Here is a 5,963-nt window from a genome sequence, read left to right as displayed (position 1 = left end):
CACATTTCTATTTGTTTTGTACTCAGAAAGGAACATCATACTACATCTGTTAATTTGCTGGATTTCCTTCCCTGTGGAGAACAACAGAGTAGCCCTCAAAATAAGGACAACAGCATGAACATGAAGAAAAAGTACCGTATTTATCAGCGTATAACACGCACCCCAAGTTTAGGAGGGAATTTTAAGGAAAAAAAACTTTTAGGAGGGAAGTTGAAGGAAAAAAAACTTACATTTAAATGCCCATCATTGCAGCCTTGTCAGTGCAGCCTTGTCAGTGCAGCCTTCCCCAGTGCAGCCTTGTCAGTGCAGCCTTCCCCAGTGCAGCCTTGTCAGTGCAGCCTTCCCCAGTGCAGCCTTGTTAGTGCAGCCTTCCCCAGTGCAGCCTTGTTAGTGCAGCCTTGTTAGTGCAGCCTTGTCAGTGCAGCCTTCCCCAGTGCAGCCTTGTCAGTGCAGCTTTCCCCAGTGCAGCCTTGTCAGTGCAGCCTTGTCAGTGCAGCCTTCCCCAGTGCAGCCTTGTCAGTGCAGCCTTGTCAGTGCAGCCTTCCCCAGTGCAGCCTTGTCAGTGCAGCCTTCCCCAGTGCAGCCTTGTCAGTGCAGCCTTCCCCAGTGCAGCCTTGCCCAGTGCAGCCTTGTCAGTGCAGCCTTCCCCAGTGCAGCCTTGTTAGTGCAGCCTTCCCCAGTGCAGCCTTCCCCAGTGCAGCCTTGTCAGTGCAGCCTTGCCCCAGTGCAGCCTTGCCCCAGTGCAGCCTTGCCCCAGTGCAGCCTTGCCCGAGTGATCCCCTGCCATCGTGGGCTTCAAAATCGCCGACCGCGATTTGAAAATGGCGCCGAAATACACAGAGCCGGTCCTTGTCTCTTCTCGGTGGCTCTCGTTCACTTTCGGCTCCACTCGTAGTCCCGCCCGGGATGGGCGGGACTATGAGCGGAGCTATCCGAACCTAGCCGAGTACACTCGACTAGGTTCGGGAGGCGTCGAGTGAAGCCGAAAGTGGCCGAGAAGAGCCGAAGACCGGCTCTGTGTATTTCGGCGCCGGCTGCGCCATTTTCAAATCGCGGTCGGCGATTTTTTAGATCTGTCAGCTCAGGATCGCAGGGGATCAGCGTATAACACGGACCCGCAATTTTCCCCTGATTTTAAGGGGAAAAAAGTGCGTGTTATACGCCGATAAATACGGTATATCTCAATTTTTTTTTTATAGGCCTGGATGCAGCAAGATATGGTAAGAACTTATGTCAAGGGGGATATCTCCTCACTTTCTGTCCTTTCAAGAGGATGAAAGAAGAAATATCTCCAAAGGAAATAGCAATCCACTTTTAGACTGTTGCCACAGAAAGAGATGTCCATGTTGGTGATTCTATTGATAGAGATCAGGAATAGAGAAGGTAAGTGGATCATGAGTACAAGGTTAGAATACTGAAAACTAGGGTTGTACCGATACTGATATCGGTATCAGTGCCGATACAAAGTAGTTATCCCTATGTTTCTTTTTGTATCTTTCTTTCTGATCAAAGGGATGAACTTCAATCTGCAGATGTGGTCAGTTTAAAGCAGGGGTAGGGTAGAAATTGAAAGTGTCGGCAACATTAAAAAAAGGCCAACTTCCCACACTCAATCAGGAAAAGGAATTTTTATAAACTAAATGCTGTAAACGACAAATAATATTATAAAATAAATATTGAGCTTTGCGCCTTCACAAGTCAAATCATCCCAATTCCTGCACTAAAGATTTCAGATAACCCCATTTCCTGCACCTTCACATCTTAGATCAACCCAATTCCTGCACCTTCACACCTTAGATCAATGTCAACTCCTGAACCTTCACACCTCAGATCAGCCCCAATTCCTGCACCTTACACCTTAGATCAGAGATATGCAATTAGCGGACCTCCAGCTGTTGCAAAACTACAAGTCCCATCATGCCTCTGCCTTTGGGTGTCATGCTTGTGGCTGTCAGAGTCTTGCTATGCCTCATGGGACTTGTAGTTATGCAACAGCGGGAGGTCCGCTAATTGCATATCCCTGCCTTAGATCATCCCAATTCCTGCACTCTCACACCTCACATTACCCCTGTTCCTGGACCTTCACATCTCAGATGAGCCTCAATTTCTAAACCATCACAATTCAGATCAGCACAGTTCCTGCGCCTTCACACCTCAAATCAACCCTAATTCTTGCACCTTTACACCTCAGATAATCCTCAAATTCTGCACTATCACGCTTCATTTCAGTCCCAATTCTTGCATTATTACACGTCAGATCACCCCTGTTCCTGCACCTTCACACCTCACATCACCCCAGGTCCTGCACCTTCACACCTGACCACCCCAGGTCCTGCACCTTCACATCTTGGAAAGCCCCAATTGCTGAACCATTACACCACAGATCACCCAAATTCCTGCACCATCACACCTCAGATCACCCCAGTTTCTGCACCTTCACATCTCAGATCAGCCCAGTTCCTGCACCTTCACATCTCAGATCAGCCCTATTTCCTGTACCTTTACACCTCAGATTATCTATCAAATTCTGCACCATCACACCTCATATCAGTCCTAATTCCTGCATTATTACACGTCAGATCACCCCAATTACTGCAGCTTCACACCTCAAATCAGTCCAATTCTTGCACCTCTAATGTAGTAGTTCCCAATAGCTGGTTAATTACCAGTCCAAAATGAGAGCAGGCAGCTTGAAATGCAACACCCCCTAGCAGCCATCTGCTGCTTCAATGTCGGCTGCCAAGTAATGTGGGTGGGAATGGAGGCAGGCAGTCAATGAGGTGATCCAAGCCGTGTTCCCTCTTGTGTAGCCAGCCGCAACTGCAGGCCGGATTTGCTGATGCATGGGAAGTGGGTGTCTCAGACATCCCTTGTGTGCTATCACAAATGTGGCACGCGTGCCGAGGGCTGCCGACCCCTGGTTTAAAGCAACCTGTCAAGTAAAAAAAGTTTAAATGTTCCTTTGTTTGATTTTTTTGTTCACTTCTATTTTACAAACTATTAATAATTCAAACTTTTTTTTGTTTTTGTTTTCTTTGTTTGTTAACCACTTCAGCTCTGGAAGGTTTTACCCCCCTTTCTGACCAGGCCATTTTTTGCAATACGGCACTGCGTTATTTTAACGGACAATTGCGCGGTCGTGCGATGCTGTACCCAAATAAATTTGATGTCCTTTTTTCCCACAAATAGAGCTTTCTTTTGGTGGTATTTTATCACCTCTATGGTTTTTATTTTTTGTACTATAAACAAAAAAGACCGAAAAAAAAAAAACTTCCAAATTTGACTCTAAGTGACACTTTTTGGGGACCAGAGACACCAATACTGTGATCAGTGCTAAAAAATTGCATTGTCACTGTACTAATGGCACTGGTAGGAAAGGGGTTAACATCAGGGGCAATCAAAGGGTTAAATGTGTCCCTAGGGGGTGCCTTCTAACTGTGTGAGATGTGCTTTGACTAAAGGAAAACAGAGATCTGTGTCTCTACTTAACTATCGCCTGCCACCCAGATGCAGCATGTTACTTGTCACCGTGACCTGCCACCAAGATACAGAGTGTTACTTGTCACTTGTCACCCAGATGCAGCATGTCATTTGTCACTGTCACCTGTCACCCAGATGCAGAATGTCACTGTCAGCTGTCACCCAGATGCAGCATGTCACTTGTCACCATCACCTGTCACACAAATGTAGCGTCTCACTTGCTTCATGTGCATTTGCTGGTCCTGGAGTGAGGGCGGACGGTGCGAGATTATGTAATCATCTCTCTGCTTGCTGGTGGCTGCAGCTCTCTCAAGAGCAGCTTTCGCTGCCCTGCTGTAAGAGCGGAACAGCTGGGTTTTTTGCCTTCCTCTGGATCAACTGTGGGTATAGGATTGTGTAGATAAGATTGTATGATTTTTTTTTTCCCTTTTAGTGGTTGAACTGAATGGACTTGTGTCTTTTTTCAACCAGACTAACTATGTAACATCTTTCTTCATGCTCAGTTTTGGTGGGAGAAAACTCATGGAACCTCTAATACTGGGATCCAATAACCAATGCCTGAGTGGGGAGTAGAGAAAAATAAAATGTTTAAACCTTCTGAATGTGATGGTCCAAAGGCTTATTCATGCCATAAAAAGTTAAAATGAAGTCCATAATGCTTTAAAACGTGTTAGTATACAACATTACTTTCCAATATTAATAAAACTCTCTCTTGAAATGCTTTAACTTTTTTAATGGATTAGAAAAATGTCTGTGTTTTTTGTTTTTTTTTTGGTCATGTGACTCTACAGGTTTGTGGGGATTTTCCTTCCTTTTTTTGTCCCCTAGACAAAACTTTTTTTTTTTTACCAGTGTGTATCTATATGGTTAACCATGTCCCTATTTGGAAGATCCACTCTAAATTTCTGTCCTGGTGATTTACATTTAAGAGGTAAGTGAAAATCCAAAATGTTGCAGGTGTCACCAGATTTTTTTATTTATTTATTTTAAAGCCTATGGCCTGCATAACACACCCAAAAACTTCACCCGGGGCCAAAAAAATGTGCACACACATAAAAAGTGATACACAAAAAAGAGCAAACGGGTACACAAATGTGCCATTCCCTGAATCCCCCGGGGCGTTAGGCTCCAGACAGGGACAAGGGTACTTACATTTGGTCCATCTGGCCGAAACCAGACGAACCCCGTTCTCTGGAGGGCCTGCTGAAACAGACCCACCCAAGTACTAGGTGAGGCTCCCCTGAAGGGAGACCCCATGAGAGAGGGTGAACCAAGCCAAAAGGCCTATAATCCACCCCCTCTCAAGACTTTCAGGGCTGGCCTGAGGACCCGCAACCCTACTCATCACACAGTGCAACAAACCGTGTACAAACATAAAAATACAAAAAGTGACGAACATAGGCTTAATAAATAAAATAAAGTGGGGAAGGAATAAGTGAAGAGGAGAGTGAAAAAGTGGCCATTGTGTGAAACAATGACCAGGCCCTCCGGCCAGGAATAAAAAAATTCCTCTGGTCCCAGCCAAAAGGCCCAGCCCAAGAGGCAGGTGCTAAAAAGCATGTTCTATGGTGCAATGACCGTGGTGCCTCAAACCAAAGTGACTCTCACTCACAGTGATTTTTCGGCACACCTGGACTGCCACTCCAGGGGCACATACTCCATAGGCTTTCAGGACCAAACCTGACCAACGACCCAGACCACAGCCGCCCCCACTCAAGGCAGAAAGGCATGAAGTTCAGGGAGCTTGGTGAGAGCCCTTTACAATCAGGCTCCACCGTCGCTCCCATCACTCCTTCCTAATTACATTCGGGAGATACTAGCCACTCCCCCCCCCCTCAAAAAGGGGAGTAAGTGTTCTCTCCCGAATAACTGTCCGTAGCTAGAGCTACCACAATCTAGGCCAGAAGGCCAGGGACCCGACCCTCTGGCCAGACCCAGATGCAGCACCTATCCTCACCAGGAGCACCCTTTCGGATGGCTCAGACTAAACCATCGGCCAGCCCCCAGTATCTATCGGGCAGCGTGGCATAGTCCCTGCTGAAACTGACTTTCCAGGCACTATAACACCATTGGATTTGCTGGCCCTGCCCAACGAGAGTATCACAGTGCCTCCTCTGGAAACTGATAAGAACAGATACTACACTTGATCTTAGCCAAATGGCCGAGAAGCGATCACCAGAATAGGAGGTAAAACATATCCCCCAGTGGGGATGCCGATTCTGGTAATAAAAGATGGATTTAACCTCATTTTGGGGAGATTTCCTCCTACCAACTGAGGCAGAAAGTCATGGCAAATCTTCCCAAAGGGGACACAGAAATAAAATAAAAAAACTGGCAGAGGATCTAATCCATCTATACTCTTTTCAAAACAGGAAAACATGTATTTGTTAAAACCTACAATAACACAAGTAATGCTTTTCAATCAATATGCAAAATTCTGCACAATTCACCAAGGAGCCAAACCAGCTGTGTTTTTCACCATC

General features: G+C 46.1%; 1 pseudogene; it reads right to left on the bottom strand.

The window, feature by feature from the left end:
* Positions 1–5,548: 5,548 nt before the first annotated feature.
* On the bottom strand, positions 5,549–5,653 carry LOC141146410 (U2 spliceosomal RNA; annotated as a pseudogene).
* Between the last annotated feature and the right edge of the window lie 310 nt (positions 5,654–5,963).

The sequence above is a fragment of the Aquarana catesbeiana genome, linkage group LG05, assembly GCF_042186555.1.
Source record: "Aquarana catesbeiana isolate 2022-GZ linkage group LG05, ASM4218655v1, whole genome shotgun sequence".
NCBI lineage: Eukaryota > Metazoa > Chordata > Amphibia > Anura > Ranidae > Aquarana > Aquarana catesbeiana.
This window is presented reverse-complemented; position numbering and strand designations above follow the sequence as displayed.